This window comes from Lemur catta, chromosome 10 (genome assembly GCF_020740605.2).
Source record: "Lemur catta isolate mLemCat1 chromosome 10, mLemCat1.pri, whole genome shotgun sequence".
Taxonomy (NCBI): Eukaryota; Metazoa; Chordata; class Mammalia; order Primates; family Lemuridae; genus Lemur; species Lemur catta.
In genome coordinates, this window is record NC_059137.1 from 46,747,047 (window position 1) to 46,768,494 (window position 21,448).

A 21,448-nucleotide genomic window follows, 5' to 3' on the forward strand; every position below is an offset into this window, starting at 1 on the left:
TTGGGATTTGGAGTCTGAGCATATGCAATATTAGGAAAGTTTCTCATGGAATTTTGATAATCAAGAGTTACCTAAAGGATAAAGCTAATGTCCCAGGATATTAAGTAGGAGGAAGAGGATAAGACAAGGAACATTCAGTAAGATTTTCTCTCCTATCTCTACCAATGCAATGAATTTGCTGATCCAAAACAGAAATTTTTTTTTCTTCTATTAAAAAATGAGAGAATTGACTGTCAGTTTTTTAGGCCAATGGAAGAGAGTGCAAGAAAGCTCCAATATTCAGTGATTCTGTCTGCATAAGTGACCCACAGATAACTCACTCCCTACTGACTCTGGCCTTTGGGACAACAGAAAGACCACAAGGCTTATAGTCCAAAGACTTCCCTGAAGATCCCAGCCCTGGTACCCGCTGGCCATGAAGTTCCAAAATTTGAGCCTCTCTGGGCTTCAGTCTTTTCACCTGTAAAATAGGGGAAATAATCCCAAATTCAAAGGGCCACTGTGATGATAAAATAAGTAATAAAACTGAAAGTACATAAACATAGTACTGCTCAATTTTTCATTATTTATTAATCTTTTGAAAAGCACATAGCCAAAAGTCATTTGGAATTCCAAAAGTCTTTAGAATACCACATATTAAACGTTATGCCAGAGAATCACCTTCATAATTATATTTTGCTTAGACTAATATTAAAATTAGAATTCCCCTGCATACCATAACTGACAGAGAACCAGGTATTAAGCAGAAGGGGAAAACCAAGACGGAATTTAAAAGTTCAAATTTTATAAACTACATTTTTTGAACAGAGAGTTTACTATGTAATTATCCGCTTACTCAAAGGGCATTCCTCTGAAGTGAGCAACTACCCTTATCTTCAGAACAAGTTCCCATGCAGAGAAAATTATTACAGTTTAAGATATAAAGTTCTAATAAATAAAGACAGATCCCTGAATTCAAATTTGGCCCTCAGAAAACTGAGGGTTAGAGGACCTCTCAGGCATAATGGAAATAATGTGATGATTAATTTTATGTATCAACTTGGCTAGGCTGGGGTATCTAGTTTTTGGTCAAAAAACAAATTCTAAATGTTGCTATGGATGTATTTTTGGGGTGAGATTAACATTTAAGTCAGTAGACTTTGAGTAATGCAGATTGCCCTCAATAATGTGAGTGGGCCTCATTCAATCGTTGAAGGGCTTAAGGGAAAAGAGTAAGGTCTCTCAAGAAATTCTGTTTCCTTGGATTCAAGACTGCAGTATCAAATATTTCCTGGGTCTCCAGCCTGCTGTCCTAACTTGCAAATTAGCAACTTGCCCGCCCCCCCCCACATCTCCTGAGCCAATTCCTTAGAATAAGTCAGTCAGTCAAGTCTCTTTTTCCATTATGCAGCATATATACGTGTGTGGGTGTGTATATATACAGAGTCATGCAGCATATGTGTGTGTTTATACACACACACAGGTACTGCATAACGATGCTTCAGTCAGTGATGGACCACATATACAACAGTGGTCACACAGGATTATAATGGAGCTGAAAAATTCTTGTCACCTAGTGACATTGTAGCCATCCTAACATAGCACAACGTATTACCTTTTCTATGTTTAGATATATTTAGATAAACAAATACTTACCGTTGTGTTATAATTGCCTACAGTATTCAGTACAATAACATGTTGTAAAGGTTTGAAGTCTAGGAGCATTAGGCTATACCATACAGCCTAGGTGTGTGGTAGACCACACCATTTAGGTTTGTGTAAGTACACTCTATAATGTTCCCATGAGGACAAAATCACCTAGCAATGCATTTCTCAGAACATACCCCATCATTAAGCAACCTATGACTGTGTGTGTTTGTAAATATACACATACATATTGTATATACGCACACACAGTTGGTTCTGTTTCCCTGGAGAACTGACTAATATAGATAACAATTTCAAGAGATGTGTAATAAGGGACTTTTCTCCCCTCTCCACCATGGTTTATTGCCACAGCTAATCACACTGTCTAGGCCCAAGAAACCTTTCACCTCGCCATTCCTGCAAAATCTTTAAATGAGACTATGCTGGCATCAGGCATCATTTTTTTTTTCCAGGATGCTTTCTTTGAACTAACCCCCCTAGAGTGCCCTTCCTCTGTAAGCTATAAAACCAAATGCTCTCATTATACCCCTAGGTTTTTACCAGACCCCTCTCTCCCATGAGGTTCGTGACATGGGTGGGTGGGAGGTGGGGAGGTGCAGACCAAGACAGAGAAGGGTCTAGTTCCCACAGAACTTACATTCAACTGTGAGAGAGACACACAACAAACATGTACACAAATATATACTTAAGGTAATTTCTGTATGCTAAGTGCCAGGAGAAAAAAAAAAAAAACACGGAGGTATGATGGAGCCTGAAAAGAGAAGCATTTCTGAGGGTGAGGGGGTACTTGAGAAGAGATCTGAAGGAGAAGGAGCTAGCCTTGAGAAGAGCGAGAAAGAGCATTCAGTCTAGACCGAGAGGTGGCAAATAGCCCCTGCACACAGCACGGGTATTCAGTAAATTCTGAGCGAATCCTACTGGAGAAGTGCATTTGTAAAGATATAGATAGATACTTCGAGTGGCTACTTAAGACTCATAGCTAAATCTCACCTCATCCAACCAGCCCTTGTTCAGTCTTGGATTTGGACAGAGGTTCGGCAGCAAGGTCACGTGGCGGGGTGGCGGATGGTGAAGGAGCAGCAGCCTTGCGGCTCCTCAGTTACAGCCCCGGAGCTTGGCCAACCCAGGCCTCACCTTCTTCCTCCGTAAAGTGGAAGGAGGGCAGCGTGCCATCTACCAGGCCCTGCCGGCTCACGCCGAGGTTCCACTTCTTCAGCTGGGCCACTAAGCCCAAGCACCTGAGCGAGAAGCCACTGAGAAGCGGGCCACATTTCCAGGCTCCGCGAGCTGGGCCTAGTCCCACATCCTCTTGCACGCGCCCCGCCGCTCAGGCCGCGGCTCCAGTCCGCAAGGCTCTGGACAGATCCAGACGGAGCGCGCACTCCAGGGTCGGGCAGCCGGTCAGCGCGGCTGGCCTCAAAGTGGCGTCCCGGGCTCGACTTTTCGCTGTCGGAGTACCGGCAAGCCCGCGTCCGCGCTCCCGGCGGAGAGCCGAGACTCGCCAGCCTGTGCTCCGGGACCCGGCGTCTCTGTGTGCTCCGGCCGCCTCCGTGTCTTCGACTCGCCCCTCCTTTCTGCTCCTTCTTTTCCTTCCCCGCTGTCCTGCTCTGCTGAGACAGGACCGCTTTTACTGTCTCCGAGCTGGAGAGAAGGCAGGCAGGGTGTCCAGAAGGAAAGGCTCAGTGATGTGGAAGAAAAGAAGGGGAAGCAGGAGGGGGGCGGGGGGGAGAACACGCGGAGTCTCCGGCAGCGGCAGCGCCGGGTGTCGGGCGCGGGGCCCGAGAGCAGGCGGCCGCGGACCAGGGCCGGCGCGAGAACCCGCCACCGCCGGGAGGCCGGGAGAGGCGGGGAGCGGCCGTGGGGGAGGGGAGCGCCGCGGGCGGGAGAAAGAGGAAGAAGAGCTCTGATGCTCGGCTGTGCGGCGAAGGTTCAAACCGAAAATAAAAATGGCCTAGATGAAGCGGACTACGGCGTCCGGCGGCGTGGGGAGCTGGGGGGGGAAGGAGCGCGGAGAGTCAGCTGGGACCCCCGGGCTCGGCTCCGCCTACCTGGTCCGGCGCCCGGCCCGCAGCTCCAACGGCGCCAGCGCCACGCAGTGTCCAGATGTCGCGTCCGCTGCGTGCAGCGGTTTTGTTTAATTTTGTTTGTTTCCCAAATCTAGAAGCGGAGCGGAGCGGCCTTTTCGTTCAAAACTGACATTCAGCCTCCTGATTGGCGGATAGAGTAATGAGATGACCTTGCTTTTCTTTCTTCTTTTTTTTTTTTTTTTTCTCTTTTAAATAAATCCATTCTGGAGAGATAGACTTTCGAAGAGGGGAGCGCGGCGGTTCCTGGTAGGGCCGTGTCAGGTGACGGATGTAGCAAGGGGGCGGGCTGCCTGGAGATGCGTTCCCGCGTCAGGCGCCGGGGCTGTCACCGCATGGGGCGCCGGCGCTGATGGTGGGAAGGTGGTGGGGCGGAGGGGGGCGCGAGAGGGCGGGAAAGTGGCTGTAGGCGGGAGGCAGAGGAACGCGGGCCGCGGGCCGCCCGCGCGCGCGCCTCTCCTCGGGCGCCTCAGACTGCCTTTCCGGCGCGGGCAGGGCACAGAATGGTTTCGAGATCTTGGGAGGTCGGGGTGGGGGTAGGGGGCGTGCGCGCGCAGGGGACGCGGGTGCGCGCGCCTGCGGGGCGGAGATGGGCAGGGGGCGGCGCGTGGGTCCCAGTCTGCAGTCGGGGGGGCAGGGCGGCGCTGCTTACCTCTAGTGCCAAAGGGCGGCGCAGAGGCTGCGGAGCTCGGCGGTGGTGGCTGCGAGAGCATGGTGCGCAGGTTCTTGGTGACCGTCAGGATCCGGCGCACGCACGGCCCGCCGCGAGTGAGGGCTTTCGTGGTGCACATCTCGCGGCCCGCGGGGGAGTGGGCAGCGCCTGGTGTGCGGGCCGCTGCGGCCCTCGTGCTGATGCTATTGAGGAGCCAGCGCAGAGGGCAGCAGCCGCATCCTAGAAGACCAGGTAGGAAAGGCCCTCGAAAAGTCCCGGGCGCAATCGGCGCTTGGATGATATTGTTTGGCGTGATTTCATACCCAGATAAATCATCTCTGGACTAGGCGAGGAGGAGGTGGTTACGGGGGATGGAGGCTCTTTCCCTCTTCGGGTTTCAGTTAGTTAGGCATGCAGTTCTCCCAGTGCATTGAGCCTGGAGCCCCCTTTACACACCTCCTCGATCCTGCGAAACTCTGAGGTGAACGGAGAGCTTCTGTATCCACCTTACAAGTCATTAGAAGTGAGTGACTCTTGAATTTCCTGGGTGGGCGTCAGTAGACTGCAAACACACACACACACACACACACACACACCCCTAAGTAAGGTGTATTTCTAGTGCAGTTTATTTCGCCCTGGGGGGAATTATTGCTAATGGTCTTAGTTTTCTAGAGGCCGCCTTTTTTCTCCCCAGCCTCCCGGGCCGAGTCACCCCTCTCACCTTTCAGGAGGACACGCTAGAGTAAGGGTACGAACGTAGTTTGACTTCCTGAAATACTTACAGTGATCAAAGGATTGGTAACTGCCACGAGAAGCAAACACTTGCTTCTTGGGCATTTACAGCCCATAGGGAGGAGATGGGCTTTCTTTGTGAGGGGCTGAGTGATTGAAACTGCTCAGGACAGTGCTCATATGTTTATCAGATGATGGAACTGCAGTGATGACCCTGAGGAATCACAACTGATCATATTTTAATCATCTCAGACTGTAGTTAACACAATTTAAAAATGAGGCCTACTTCTTGAAAAACAGAAATTGAGGTAATTTTGTCCTCACACCGGATAAATCTTTACACAGTTGGTGTAATTTACTACAGCCAGGAAAATTGAAAAAATATATTTAGCTACAATATGCAGAATGCTAGTGAGAACTTGGATAGTAAGTCTAAAAGTAATTTAATGAGGCTTCATTTTTATGACCTTCCTTGTGGCATCACTTCCCAGGGAATATATAGCTTCAAGAAGCAAAGGCCGGCAGAGGGGAAATTATTTTTTTTAATTGCAAAGTTAAGTGTCTTTTTTACATGGAAATGTAAAACCTGTTAAAGCCAACAGTGTCTAATTTGGTGCCTCGATTTCTATTAGCAAAAATTTACAATCTATAGGATAAATACACACTTTAACTTTTATTTTCATATTATGAAGTTGACTTTTTAAAAAGAGTCAAAGAAGCTCATAAAGGATTTCATGGCCTGTTGCAGGATTTGATTTTAGTTCATTTTGCTACTTTAACAAAACGCTACTTTTTTAAAATGGTGGTTTATCTGTAACAGCAAACGATTTAGACGCTGTGATACATGTGTTTGAATATGGTTGTTAATATTAATCTCTATATAAAAATAGCTTTTTATTACCATAGTTAATATTACTCTCTATAAAATTATTTTATTTAAATTGTGAAGTTGCTTCTGGAAATCTACAGTAATAAAATAGAAAATGCCAATGTATGTAAATGCTATAATTATGTATTTTACATTTTAGGAATATAAAACATAACATTGTGATTACTTTAAGTTAGAGAAATATTCATTCTATAGCTTATTTGTTGTATAAAATGTTAAAACTATTACTATGATAGGTTCATTGAAAGTAACCATTTTTTGTTATTTAGGTATAAATCAATTTTCAAAATTTAAGTGTAAAGTTACTTAAACGTGCATTCACTACATGAAAAGCCCAATTTTCAGGAAGTACCTGAAGACAGAACATATGGCTTAGAAAGAATAGAATATATATCTTGAAAATATAAGCAATATAAGCAATTTTCCAATTTCATATGTGAAATTTTACACATACTATAAACATCTGGAGGGGTTAATTATAAATGATATGTAATTATATATTTCACATTTGTTTCTATTATGCCTATGCTTATATTGATTTAGGAATACATAGAGGCTAATTATGTGGGAACTAATTAATTCCTTAAGAGGCACAAGTGTTGAAAAATTACTTGAATTAATTATTTAATATTAATGTAAATAAGTAAGATGTTATTATTTTAGCTTTTAAAAAATGTTTCTGCAGTTATGTTTATTATGACTTTTTATATGACTGGAAATGTGTATAATAAAATTACTCATTACTAGTTTCTTAACCATACATACCTGATGAATTGTATTATTTAATACTTTACTTCTACCTTGTTGTGTTTACAAAATAGTTATATTTTTATCATGAAGTTAAGTATTCATTTGTTTATAGCTAGCTGGGAATGTGCAGGGTTTTTTTTTTTCTTTAACAGCATAGAGTCTTCTCAAGGTAAGCACTGTGCAGTTAGTATAAACCATTACTCCCAATGTGTACACCATCCCCAGTTTGTATTGTGCTCTATAAATGAATAGCTCATACTCTGTATATTGTGTTCTAAATAAGCAATAACTCTTTCAGAAATCGACTTAATATTAATTTTACTTCTTTTAGGACTCTTGAATTTTAAAAAGTCCATTGTCATCCTAAGGTAGCAATAACATAGCCTATTGCTGTTTATGTCCATATTATACTATTATATGTTAGTTCATCACTAGTAATTACCAAGGTAGAGTTGTTAGTAAAGTGATACAAATCATCTCAAAAATACGTTCTTGTAGGAAGGCTCAACATTGGGCCCAGTGTTTCTATACTTTTAAAATCTTTAGTACTTTTTGAGAAATACACACTAAAAATCTCACTTCCCCCCCCCCACTAAAACGCCCTAGGTAGGCCAAACTAAAACTGAAACTTATAGGATGAAAACACCCTAGACCCTCTATCTGCTGCAAAACTCAGCATAATAAAACGTTTTTGTAGTGCTTTATTTCTGCAATGTAAATTACAAAAGTAAGGGGACTATTTTATTTTCTAAATATAAAATTATAATATTGAATATGAATTTTTAAAAACAATTCTCTGAATTCTGATTCTCCCATACCTAGTAACTAATATTGCCTCTATTTATTGCCTAATGAGATTAACGCACATTTTAAATGCCTCACCAGCAAGAAAAACAATTTTGTATTATGTACCAAAAATGTTAAAAATGTCCATACATTTTAATTCAGCTATTCTTTATCTAGGCATCATCCTAAGGAAAAAAAGATTCTGACAAAGATTAATAAATATAGATAAATAGCAAGAAATTTAAAATTGCCTAAAACTAGCAATAAAGTGTTAAATTATGGTATAACTATACACTGGAATATTAGAGGATCATTTTTTGAAGAATATTTAATAGACTGTAAAATGATTACAGTGTAAAGTTAGATGATTTTTTAAAAAGCAAGGTTCAAAACAGTGTACAATTCTTACTCTTTCCTTTCTACGTCTCACACACACACACACACACACACACACACACACACACACACACACATTCTTTATGTACCAAAATATTTACAATGGTTTCCTCAAGATGAGAGGGGTTGGGGAGGATTGGTGATATTAATTTTTGTCGTTACACTTTCGAGTTTTCCAAAATGCTATGACCATCGCTAGTAAAATATGCATTATTTTCAAAGTCTTCGACACTGTACCAACCGCACATTGCAGATAAACTAAAAGCTTCCTTAGCCTTAGATGGGTAGGGAGGAGGAAAGGCGAGGGAACTGAGTCGTGTAAGTACCATACAGAAGAAAGTGGCTTTAAGGTCTGTGACTTCAGATTCTAACGCGTGGATGCTGTGCTTGTTCACCACGAAGTTCGAAGTTCGGTTTTTAAATAAACCTTAAAGCCATAGCTATACCTGCTCCCAAGGCTCCACGATGTTAGGCCTCTGGTCACAGAACCTGCGCTCTCCGTGAGATCCCTTCTCTCCGCACCCACCTTCACCCCACCCCTTAAGCACAACTTGCCATCTCTGGGGGACGTCTAGCTGGGGCTCGCCTACCGCCCCGGGCTAGGCTAGAGATGCTGGGGGCTGACTGCCAGGACCCCAAAGAGAGCCGGAGGGTAGGAGGTGAGACCCCGCTGCTCGGACCTCACCCCCGTACACTCCCCTTCCTCCACCCCAACCCCTAACCTCCCCACTCAATTCCTAGAGACGCGCGGTGCAATGCGTGAGATCTAATTGGCAGCAGGAGCAGGACCTTCTGGCTAAAATTTAGACGTTTGGCCCACTTATCTCTCCACCCGGAGCATTCATCCCTTGTATTTTCAGCCTCCTTTGCGCCTCGCCCTCCACCAAGTATTTCCGCAGGGGGAAAGATCGTGGTTGCTTTGCCGTAACTGCAGATCCCCAGATTAGAGGAAGAAAGGGATTGGGGATTCACCGGGCGGGGAAGGGGTGGGAGCAGGTAGAGTCTGAGTGGGCCTTGTGGACTAGGGCGGAGGTGGGGGAGGCGGAAGGCAGGGTATGCCCAGAGGCATCTCTAGGTCTTCTACCCACCTTGATACTGGTGGCCAGGCCTCTTCTCCTGGGGGGGGGGGTGACTGAGTGGGTGGGTGGGGAGTGAGTCAGGGTCACACGGAGGAATTACAGGGAAAGTGCACTTCCAAGACTTGGGGGCTATTTGGTTCCCTTCCAAGCCAGGTGGAGACCAAAGAGTGCTGAAAGGCCTAGCCCTCTGTCTGTTTCTCTGTGTGGGGTTTCAGGATGATACGGAGAATGGCCCGTAGTTATTTTTCCAGTGATGATGTCTCTCAACTGTTTTCTTCTTATGTTGCAGCTTTCCCCATGTTTGAAAATTTTCTTCCTCAGTTAAAACATTCAGATGAAATCGTGATTATAAAGAAGACGTTAGTAGCTATTAAAACAAGACCCATTTCCACGACAGTAAGCTAACCCGTGGAGAAAACTTTGGGAATAAATGAAGACTTTGTTCATTATATGAAAAAGGGTCCCTTTAAAGATTTTGGCCCTTCCCAGAAAATACCTACCAACTTGGGACCTCAACAGATTCACCATTTCCTAATTCACGGTATTTCAATGTGTATTCAGCAAACCCATGTGTATTTACAATTGTTGAAGTTAGCAAAGGACAATAGCATTTGTTTTTTAAAAGAAAGGAGAAGTGAAGAAAATCTGAAGTGCTTGTCAGTGTCTCTCAGTGCATTTATTTATTTCATGAGCCCTGGTATGATGGTTGCATTTCAGCAGAACAATATAATCAGAAAGAAGTAATAAAAGGGGGGAAAATTGAAACCATCATCTACAAGATTTAAATTTCCAAAGCATCAGAGGTCCTTTTAAAAAGAATGAGTTGACTTTTATTTTTTTATATGAGTAACATATTGGCTTTGTTCGTGAAAATGTATACATTTTATCACAAAAGATTTTTAAATTCTTTGGCTAGCTCTCAGTTTTCTCCTTCACCTTCAAGACAAAATCTCATAAATTATTTAAATGGCTTCAAAGCCAGTAGGATTTTTTTTTTAAAGAGAGAGGTTCTTTAGAAGAATTATGTGAAAAAAGATATGTGATCTCTTAAGCAAATTGGAAGCTAATAAAATTGTACAGAGTAATGTAAACTAAATGCCTTTACTTCCTTAATTGAAGTATGCAAGTAACCAGAAATTAAAGATATGGCAAAAGTTATCAGCAGCATCATTACCTGGGCTGTATTAAAAATACATATTTCTGGAGCTCACCACCAGAAAATCTGATTCAGCAGATTTGCTGTGGGTTCTAGAAATCTGCATTTTAAATAAACACTTGAAGGGGATTCTGTTACGAGTGGTCCATTGGGACACAATTTGACAAATATTACCAATATTGCTTTTTTTAACCTTAGTTTTGCTTATTTATTTTTAAATTGAGGTCTAGGCTTTTAAAATTTTAAAGATTTTAAATTTTAGAGTCAGTTGATCACCCTTTAGATGCCAGAAAGGAGAGTCTGAGTGATCAATGGAGGAGCTATTATACCAAATGAAGGAAACTCTTTATTTTTATGTGATCCTTCATCTGAATTGGAAAAGATTGTCTCATAGATGCCACATTTTTACAATCAGAACATATTTAGGGGGAAAACATATCAGGATAGATTTGTGTTTCAAAGCTCTCAGCACCAAACAGAAAATTTCCACATAAGACAAATATGGCATCTTATCTTTTTAAAACACTGTATACACTCACCTCTATTTACACAGGATGAATGGATGTCTATCTATCTAAGGGGTTTCTTTCATTTCACTTTATTATACAAACCAGGCTCATAATAAACATGACAACCTCAAATTATGTAAGGGAAAAAAAGCAAAGCACAGGTTTAAATTGTGTTTATTTTGAGATTAAGACAAGATTGCAATAAAATGTAGCCATAACAGAATAAATCACTTGTGGACAAAATGACGGTTCTCTGTGTCTCTGTAAAAGCACAGTGACAAGGGGGAAAATATAGATGAATAATTTAAACAAGAGATTAACAATCATAAGAAAAACTAAAATATGATGCCTTCCAAATTATAACTATTATTTCTCTGCTTTTAATCTATAATTTGTCTAATATTACATCAACAACTTTGCTGATGTATTAGGAAAAAGCTCATGTTTTGCTTTCTTTTCTCGAGTGCCACCATTTTCTTGCTCTGATTCTCTCAGGCTGCCAGATCATCTGACTCAGCAATTGTAAAACTCACCGAATTTAAAGAAACAGCAGCTATCTACAGAAAAATATCTCCCTCTAATTAAAAATCTAATTGTTAAATGTCCATACAACATGGGACGGTTCGAAGTTTGCTCCATGTAGTTTATATGCTGAATAGTTGAAGTTGAATACATTTTATGTAACATTTGATTTTTAAAAGAAGCTTATTGAAACTTTCTTCCTAAAGCATATGGTTAAGTTCTCTTTTCCCTTAAAAATAATTATGAATAGCTTAACGATAATAAAACACTTCAATTTAAATGATCTCATTTAATTATCATAGTATCCTTATTTTTTAGATATTTGACTTTTTCATTTCGTAGATCTATAGACTGAGGCTCAAGTAGGTTTCATGGCCTGCCAAAAGTCATTAACTAGTAATGTCTGTACAGTTGAATTTAGTTGCCTTTTGAGTGATACAAATATATAAATATATATAGTTTCAGTTCCATCTTTTCTAGTTAATTGTTTTTTTGTAAGTTGCTTAACCCTTTGGGGCCTCTGTTGTACTCAGCATCAGCCACATATATCCCAGTAAATATTTGATTGAGTGAGTGAAAAAGTTCTGAACAATAAGGCAATATAATAATAAATAAAGTTCTTAGGGGCTCTAAAAGTCATTGAATCTCATAATAAAACAAGGAGGTTAACACTTTTCAAAAATTTATTTTTTGCCCAGAATAAAACTAATTGAAAACTCCCTGTGAATATAAATATAAATGACTTATTCCTACTTCTATTTAAAAGTAATAAATGGGAAACCAGCACAGGAACCAGCATAGAACCACTCGAAGCATGCAATAGAAAGATTATTTTTTTGGCATTCATATGACCTGTGATCATATTCCATTTCCTTTACTTATTAGCTGTTGTGATACTGGGACTAAATAGTTAAAACTCTAAGTGTTTGCATTTTCTCATCTGTAAACCTCAGACAGTACCTTACAGTTTTCATGTAATAAGAATTAAATAAAATAGTATATGTAAAGATTCATTGTAAATTTTCAAACAGCATATATTTGTCAGTTATTGTTAAAGTGCCTAATTAAACTATGCCGTTAAGAAAGTACATTAGAAAAAAAAAAAAGAAAGTACATTAGTTTACTTTTACAGTAAATGCCTACTTCATTAGTATTTAATTATTGAGTAGCTAGAAATCCCCAAACTCCCATTTTAAAGAATATGCATATCATAATAAAAATATATTTATTTATTCAAATTCCTGGTACACTCCAAGGTGTTACATAAAACCAGTATAAATTTGAATACTTTTTATTCACACCTCTACATAAGCTCTTCTATGATGGCCTTTAGGATGTGACTCTAAATTCTTCTAGTATCGTTAAATAGATATTAAACAATGCTCTGTTTTCTAAGGTAGGAAATCAAGCTAGTTTTAGAAAACTGAAAGAAAAAAGTTATTAACCTGTCTCCAATTTATCAAAAAATTCAATACCTCAGAATAATAATTTCTGGAGGGAACACTAAAGGATTTTTAATTCCTTCAGAATGGTTGTCACAGTCTGAATATTTGAATCACTAGTTTTGTCCGGAACAATTTTCTAAAAGTTTTTTAGTATAAAAAATTGTGTGTGTTCTTGTGTGTGTGTATAATGGAAGGAATGATGGGCAGAAACATTAACGTCATCCTGGAAACCTTTGAAATATCTACCTTAAAAGATGAACTTCAATTATTCCTATGTATACTTGAAGAAGTTATTTAGAAGTGGGATAGCAAAGAGACAAAATACACTAAATATTATACTTCCTTAAAGCTAAATTGACTTAGGGGTTTAAAATTGGTGCAGACTTATCATAAAGCATATTCTGTTATCATTGTCTTTTTGAAAAATAAAGTATGGAAGTTACAACCTTAACCATAAGAAAGAAAAAAAGGTAAAACTACATCCTCAACCCATAGACTCAAAGAAAAACATGAGTAGAAATTTTAAATCTGTACATGAATTGTGCTAAAACATGATTAGGAAGCATTTTTAATTTAATTAGGGTTGATTACATTCCTCATGAAGTTGATTCCCTTGAGGGAAGTTTAATCACATTTCAGGTAAAGAATGTGATTTGAGGAAAAGTTGTCCAACACAAGAAAATTTTCTTATTATCTTTTATAGTATTAATATTATAGGAGAGTTTGGCTTCAGAACTCTCAAAAGTTCAGGAAAGGCCATAGAAAATTGAATACAACAGTAAAATTATTGAGTCCCAAGAAAGCAGGCTACTTTTAAAGGAAAGTTTTTGGGGATAGTGGAGATTTTGGGGAACAACCATTCTCCATTTGATGAGGCAAGCTTCAATATAGATGGTGCCCCTGAAATTAGAGTATCCTAAATCATTGTTAAATCCATCTATCAACCATGAATACTCAAACTCCACCCCCAAGAGTGAAAACTGAATACAATATTATTCCTCTATGAGTTTCAACAGTATCTCTGCATTCTGATAGCACTTACATGCATCAGCAGAATAAGCAGAAATGGGATATTGTGTATGTTTATGGTTAGCAATTAAAAAGCCAACACATATTTGAAAGGAGAAAATATCCCATCAAGGAGGAAAGAGAGAGGTTGGGAATAGAGATTTAGAGAAAGTAAACATTGCAATTCCTCAGTTGTGCCTATAGTTTCCCCATTCTACCTTCCACTTAAATGCACTCCAAGGAGTGGTGGTGGTGAGTGGCAATGAATGAAAACTTTGAACTCAGGGATCCATGATCTAGTAAGGATTTTTGTGGAAGATCTTTTGTTATACCATGGACAACTTTGTTACAAAGAAGCTCTGTTTTCAGGGGGTTAGAATTCACAGAAGGCAGAATTAATTATACCTTTTAGAAGGTATTTTCTTGTTGAAACCACAGATACCTGCCAGAATGCACAGTAATGAGCAAAAAATACCCAAGGGGAAATTGAATTTGATGGTCTAAGTGAATAACATGATAGTAAATGTCATATGTATTCTCAAAAATAAAAAAAGTAAGTTCCATTTATTGAGCACCTACTGTATACCTGAATTTTTATATATCTGCTATTCTTTATTCCTTATAATAACCTTATGAGTTAAGTTTTATTTTCCCTACTTTGCAAGATGAGGAAACAGAGGCTCAGAAAGTTTACCATAATTTATTCAAGCCTGAAGAGCTGGAAAAAGAGGGGTCAGGTAGTCTAAAGAGTAGGATTGACCCATTATCCTACATTGCATTTATGCCACCTCCAAAATTATGATTAAGGATATGATTGGCATTTCCACCACCCACGTCAAGTCAAAGTAAGTAGCTGTGGCCACACAAAGGATAGAGACTAGAAAGAGGAACTGAGTTCAAGATCTGCCCAAACATTTATTAACTGGGTAACCATGGCCATGTACCACCCCTCCATTTGGTTATGTATAAATCAGAAGGGTGGCTTTTTGAAAAGCAATTTTGCAATATGTTTCAAGACCGTATACTCTTTGAAAAACTACTATGTTAGTGGCAATTAGAAACACCTTAAATATCTGACAACAGAGGCATCATTAAGTGAATGATAATTTTTTTAGTGGAATATGCTGCAGCTGTTAAAAGTAATGTATATGACATGTTTTTGGAGAAGTTTGGAAAATGCTCTAATGATAAGTCAGAAGAAAAGCTCATTTCAAAATTATGTAATATTCACAATATAAAGACTGAGCAAAGAAAAAGGAAGGAAATATTTCAAAATGTTAATAATTATTGCTTTTGCATAGAGTAATTTTTTGTTTATGTAGCTCATTCCTTAATTATTTTTATATGTGTGAGCTATAATCAGAGAAAAAAATCATTCAAAAATGAGGGACTGGATTACGTGACTTTGAGGAGACTTTGAGTGACTTTGTGGTCCCAATTTCTATCACTATTACTACCAAAGAATAATCACAGAAACACATGGTTCCCAAAAGCGGGGATCCAGTCACCTTGTTCTAGGTTTCACAACTTGCTTGATGGCAGGCACCATCTTCAAAGGAAAGGAAGCATTACCAAGTTGTCCACCATGTACTGTATAAATTAATCAACAGGATAAAAGATATCATAGTGGGGAGAATGTGGACCTCTCAAACAGAAATGGGAACCTTGAGTTTGTATTCTTATCTTCTTGTGCATTATTAAGCATGCTGAAGCTCTTTTTTTCCTTTATGAAAAAAAAGCTATTAATAATACTCTGTATCCCATAGGACAGCTGTGGAATTAGAAATGATATATGTAAAACTGCCTAATGCTTGTCAAATAGTTGGGTTCAATAAATAATAGCCATTGTGATTTTCTTGGCAACTTTCAATGAATTTCTTATCATCTTTCTTTCTATGTGTCTGCTTGTCTTCTCTAATTATATTCCTTATTACTTATTTTGTTCCTCTGGATGAGGCTAATTCTCAACATCTGTGCTATGCAAAATACACACCATATATACAATATATGTGCATCTATATGTATATACACACGAACTGTGCTAATCTTTTAGTTACCCCAGCTGACCAAATAGCTATAAATAGAGTTAAGTAATGCACCATAAGAAATTTATCAACATACAAAAGGTATATTTGCAAAATAGTTAAGTTAGGGACTGATTGTTTTCATGAGCTGCAAATGTTCCTCATTTTACAAGACCCCATTCTAGGAACATTTTTAATAGTATTTTCCTTATACAGATTTAAAAATCACATTTGTTTTACACACAATTTAGAAAAGATGTCTTCTGTATAATAAGTAATATACTTTTAAGTTATCTTCAAACTGTTCTTGGGAAGATGATAATAGATACTGCAGATTCTATACCCAGTTAACATTTTGGAAACCAAGCTTGAAAAATTGTGACTTCACTATAATTATGCATTAAGTCTATAATAAATGAAGGCATTTTGAGTTTTGTACTCCTTGCTAAGATCCTGCTTGAGCATGAAAAGAAATTTTACAATAATTCTGAGTGCAAATAGCACAGAATCCCTAAAAAGAGTATCTTACTCACAGCAAATACTCAATAATTGTGCTATGTTGAATTTACTTAAATAGAGAATAGTTAAAGGGAGAAAGAAACATTTTCCATCTTGAAACTTCTAGACATCTGTTTCTGGGACACATTGCCTTTTCTTAGCAAACCTATTTGGAGGTCTACTCTACTTTCTCAGAGGTCTCCCCTTCATGCTGAAGCTACGTTTCCTCCTTGTGGAAAATACATAAATTCCTTGTTGTCTTTTACCTAACAAAATGCTTTTTACTCATACTTTCATGACCCACTTTAGACATTGAACTCTCAGATTTCTTATCCAGGAGCAGCTTGAGGGCTGAACAATCTCTTCTTACACATCTGTTATTATGCCTACTTTGTAGATGAGGACATTGCAGCCAGGAAAAAGTATCACTTATTTAAGGTAACAAAGTAGGTAGTAGGCCTGAGACCCTAATTTCCCTTCCTTATATTATTGGTTTTCTAAGTTAAAGGAAGTGCATGGAATTATTCTTCTGTGGCCTTTGTCTTCAAATAATTCTCTACTGCACCCAGCTTCCTATCCTAGATTCTGTGCTATTTCCACTCATCTAGACAGGCTTAACATAGCTATGTCTAGAAGCTCCAGTACAGGGTGTATATCTTGCTCTCACAGGCTATTTCCTAAGGAGCTCTCTTTAATTATGGGATCCCTTCCAGACTTGGAAATACATCTTTTTCCTAGTAACACAGATGTGAGGTCTCAGTTATCAGAATACATCACCCCAGTCTTCCTTCCCTACGCTGTTAATGTAGGCTGCCCTCAAGAGCTCATCCCAGTTCAAAACTACCTTCCTTCTCCAGAGAAGCAAATATCTTGATGGTTATTACCAATACATGCTCTTGATTAAGAAACTCTTCTTTCTTAATATCCACAACTTTAAGCCAAGTGCCTGACATATAGTAGGTACTTAGTTACTCTTTGTCAATAAAGTTAGGAGTGATGATTCTAAAAATAGTTAACTCATTTGTCTATTAATTTTGTTATGTTTATTTAATTCATTAGAAAGGCTATGCACATAGTACAAAATTCAAACAATACAAATTACAGAATGTGAAAAGTAAGTCTGGTATCCCTCCCAGTTCTTTGTGTCCTTGCCCCCCAGTTAACAGCTTTTTCTGTATCTTTCCAGAGATATTCTATGTATGTTTTATATTTAACCTCAAAATATATTTTAAACAATTGTTTTTAATAACAATGTCAGTATTGAAAATGATAAATAAATATATGTGTATGCTTTTAAAACAGCTTTTGTTTTACTATGTGTGTACTATCTCACTTGATGTAATAATCTCATTAAGCATAAAGGATAGAACAAGATATAGATCATTTTTTAAAATTATGGACATTGAAGCTAAAAATAGTCACAAAGGATTTTACAGTCAAAAAACCAGCTCATTAGATAAATCAGGTCACTTCGTCACTCAGTCCCAGTCTAGAGCTATTGCTCCAACTCCTTTTATTTTCCTAGCAAAATCATCTTGCTTATCACATGAAATACTTGCAGATCATGCATATCATACCTTGCCAATCCTGCAATATCTAATTTCAGAACACCACCTTCTCAAATATTAATATATTTGTCTCTGGTGATGTGTTAATATCTACATCAGTATTATTATTACTTGATTTGTAGGGTTTCTGAAGTAATAGAACCATTGCAAGGTTCTCCTTAGTTTAAAGAAAACAGTCAGGTGTCCCTATAGTGTCGTGATCTCCACTCTCAGCTGGACCCTCCAGTCTGATAAAAAAAAAAAAAAAAAGGCTTCTCTGAGTCCTACTCAGGTCCATCTTTCCTTACAAGAGGAAACCTTTACTATTCTTACCATTCTGAACTTTTATCATTCTTAAACTTCCTAACCCACCAGCTCATCCTCACTCTGCAAGAAGCTGGCCTGTGAAGTCATGGAAGGAAGTGCCTAAACTTCCTTCCTGCTCTGACATTTTCTTTCTCCTCAAATCTACCTGTATCTCCTGTGTCCAAATATATGACTACCCCTTGTGCCTTGAGTTCCATTTCCTCCTGACCTTTTAGGAACTACGGGTTCTCAGAAATACCCTATCTTGCTGTGTGCTTAACTTTTATTTATTTATTTATTCTCTTCTAATTGTCCCTTCTTTTCACCTGGCACTTTCCCTTCAAGGTATATATGTGCTCAGGTCTCTTCCACCTTCCATCTGCCTTGCTTCACCATAGTTGTCCTTGAACTATTGTAGCCAAGCTGTGAAAGGATAGTTCACACATGGTGTCCCCACTTCCTTGCCATCCCACTCACTCCTGGTTTTCCTTCTGGCTCTCTAAGCAGTCCTTCACAGGCTCTTTTTCAGCCTCTTCTTTCAGAAGTTATTTTCCAGGTTCTCTCCAGATGTTCCAGTGAATTACTTTCAGTTTTCGTAAACTTCTATGCATCTGCACATGTTCTCACCTCTTCCTGGACCATCTTTCTTCTTCTTTTCCATGTTTATACACTTTCATCTTTCTTCAAGACTGGGGCCAGCTCTCAGCATCCAGGAAGCCTTCAGCTAAGCTACTAGAATTGCTCTGGTTCCATTTTCATTTTCTTGTGTTATCTTCTCCTTCCTTTTGCTCTTCTAAAAGCATTACATGCAATGCCTCATAATTGAAACCCCAAACAACTGTTTGAAGTGAGTACTATTGTTATCCCAATCATGCAAATGAGAAAATAGATGCCCAGAAACATTAAGTAACTTTGTTCAAAGCTAGAGAGCAGTAAGTGGAAAAGCCCAGGTCTAAACCCAGGCGGTCTGGCTCTAGAACTGTTACCTTTAACCTACCCTCACCCCATGCCTACCCTTAGCCTCTGAGTTTGTTAAATGAATGAATAAGTGGTACTATATTTTTTTTAAAGACTGATCAGAATTGAGACATTTAAATTTAACTGTATAGATTTTCAAAACTGCCAAGGCAGCACAGACCTAAAAAAGATCATGGCATTCTCAGGGAAGAGGAAAATTAAGTATGGGGATGATAATAACAGCAACCAACAAACTTTAGAATATAGAAAACTTTTTGACACACATTATCTTATTTTTATAAACCCATGAAACATATTATGATCCCATTTTACACATGGGAAATCTGAGGTTGGCGTAATGAGCCACGGGATCCTGGGCTTTACATTTTAATTCTTCTGGGGTTTTGCCCCCCAGATCCGAGCTGATATGTATAAGTAAAGTGGAAGTGTGGTAGGTTCTTTAAAAGAAGAACTGGGAAAGTTTTCACACTATTATTAACTATTTATTTACACAAGATTTATAATTGATAATGGAGCCAATTTCTAGAACAAAGGGACCCCACCCAAGGATGAGATAATCCTTCTGGAGCTCTACTGCAAATGCCTGAGCTAGTGTATGCATGTCTAAAACCTATTCTCTGTTCTTGATATTTGCGAAGCAGTCAGCTTCCATGTCTGTATACAATGCATCCAAAGATTGTTTTTGTAGGGTTCTATCTCCCAATAGCCCAAAATATTACAGAAAAGCTCAGAGATTTTGGTTTTGGTTTATTGATTGATTGATTGATTTTTCTTTAGACAGGGTCTCACTCTATTGCCCCAGCTAGGGTGCAGTGATCATAGCTCACAGCAACCTCAAATTTCAAAATCCTGGGCTCAAGCGCTCACTCCTGTCTTGGCCTCCCAAAGCGCTAGAATAACAAGTGTGAGCTAGAATTCTTGATGTAGGAATCCATAACTGAATTTCAAAGCTATCCTTGAAGTCCCTGAAAGTTTTATTCAGAAATGCATGTGCATGGTGAACACACCTTTTAAAAAAAAATCATTACATACTTTTTTTTTTTTTTGAGGACAGGGTCTGTAGCTTTCAACAGGTTCTTGAATGACCCTACTCTTCCCACCTCCCTACCCCCATCCCCAAGATTAAGAACCATTATTTTAGTGGTGGAAACTAATATTGATATTGGTCTAAAAGCCAGACATGTTACAAAAGAAGTCTGTGCCCTCCCTCTCATCATCACGACTACTATTTCCCCCTTTCCCATCATAAAATACCTTAAACTAAATTAAAAGAATTTTATATTCTTTATCCACAGTTTGAAATTTCCACACCATTGCTACCCAGATAATTGAGGGATGCCTGAAGGAAAATATAGGTGGCACAGTGATGTCTTGTGGATTTGTATAATAGATGTAACATCCCCAAGGTGTTTTCACTGGCATCACTTTAAAATTGCATGTTTTGATGATGGAACAGCAACTGAAAGTACAATAAGGTATTCTGGGTCCGCAAGATAAATCAGCCAGGGATTGAAACATAACTTCTAAACAGTGCTGGATTATCCAGTAGGCAGATTAAACATGCACCTAAGGCATCAGCAAAGTCTGAGCGACCCAATATTTAAAAATGTAATATATAAATGTGTATATATATATATATATTTAAAAGCATAGAAAGTAATGGTCACAGGAAATAGTACAACTATGTTGTATTTCATTTCTTGTTATATACCCTTTAGTTTTGTTTAACATTTCATTATATGAAAGGGTGGTAGAGGGTGCCCATCATCCTTTCAGTGGTTAAGGACTTCTTGGTCTTTCTTTTTATATAATAGTGATAATGCTATCGAAAGCATTTTCTTTCTGTGTCTCACAAAAAGATTGCAAGAGAATTCTCAAAATGGATAATTTAATAGCTAACAGGTATTAGTTTAGGATGTATGGCACTGTTCTTAATGTTTATATATACATCAATTCATTTAAACTCACAACCATCCAGTAAGGCAGGGACCACCCTTACCTACCACCCGCCTTTGTAACTAAGAAAAACGCAAGATATTTTCAGTAGGAAGGAGAAATGAGGGTTGCAAGGAGACCCAGGACAGCATGTGAGCCTGGTCTCTGAATCTCTGTACAACTCTGCCTCTAGAACACTGAGCACTTCTGGTGTAAGAATAATTACTCATTAAGAACAGAGTCTGTCCTTCCAATGATTCCCTTCCCACTGTCTTGGCTGCTTACAGGCAGAATTCTTCCCTATCCATATTAAATAGACTTCATATTTTCGTAGCCAGCCCTTATACCAGGTGGTGCACACGCCCGAGACCCCCTCGCTCCAGACATCCGTTTTAAACGTGGGAGGGGGCAGGGGCGAGGGAGGAGCAGAGCGGCGTGCATGCTAACTCCAAAATGAATCCTTTGTGCCAGGACTCTGACATAGTAAATCGCGCTGGAAAACCTG

The 21,448-nt window shown here is 39.0% G+C and overlaps 1 long non-coding RNA gene across 1 annotated transcript in view; it reads right to left on the reverse strand.

Moving 5' to 3' along the window:
* LOC123646045 overlaps positions 1–3,988 on the reverse strand; it is a 45,023-nt gene extending 41,035 nt beyond the window's left edge. Inside the window, exons 1-2 of the long non-coding RNA XR_006737772.1 lie at positions 3,696–3,988; positions 2,638–3,288 (exon numbers count right to left, since the gene is read on the reverse strand). This is a non-coding gene — a long non-coding RNA (uncharacterized LOC123646045). The remainder of the gene's footprint in view (positions 1–2,637; positions 3,289–3,695) is intronic.
* Between the last annotated feature and the right edge of the window lie 17,460 nt (positions 3,989–21,448).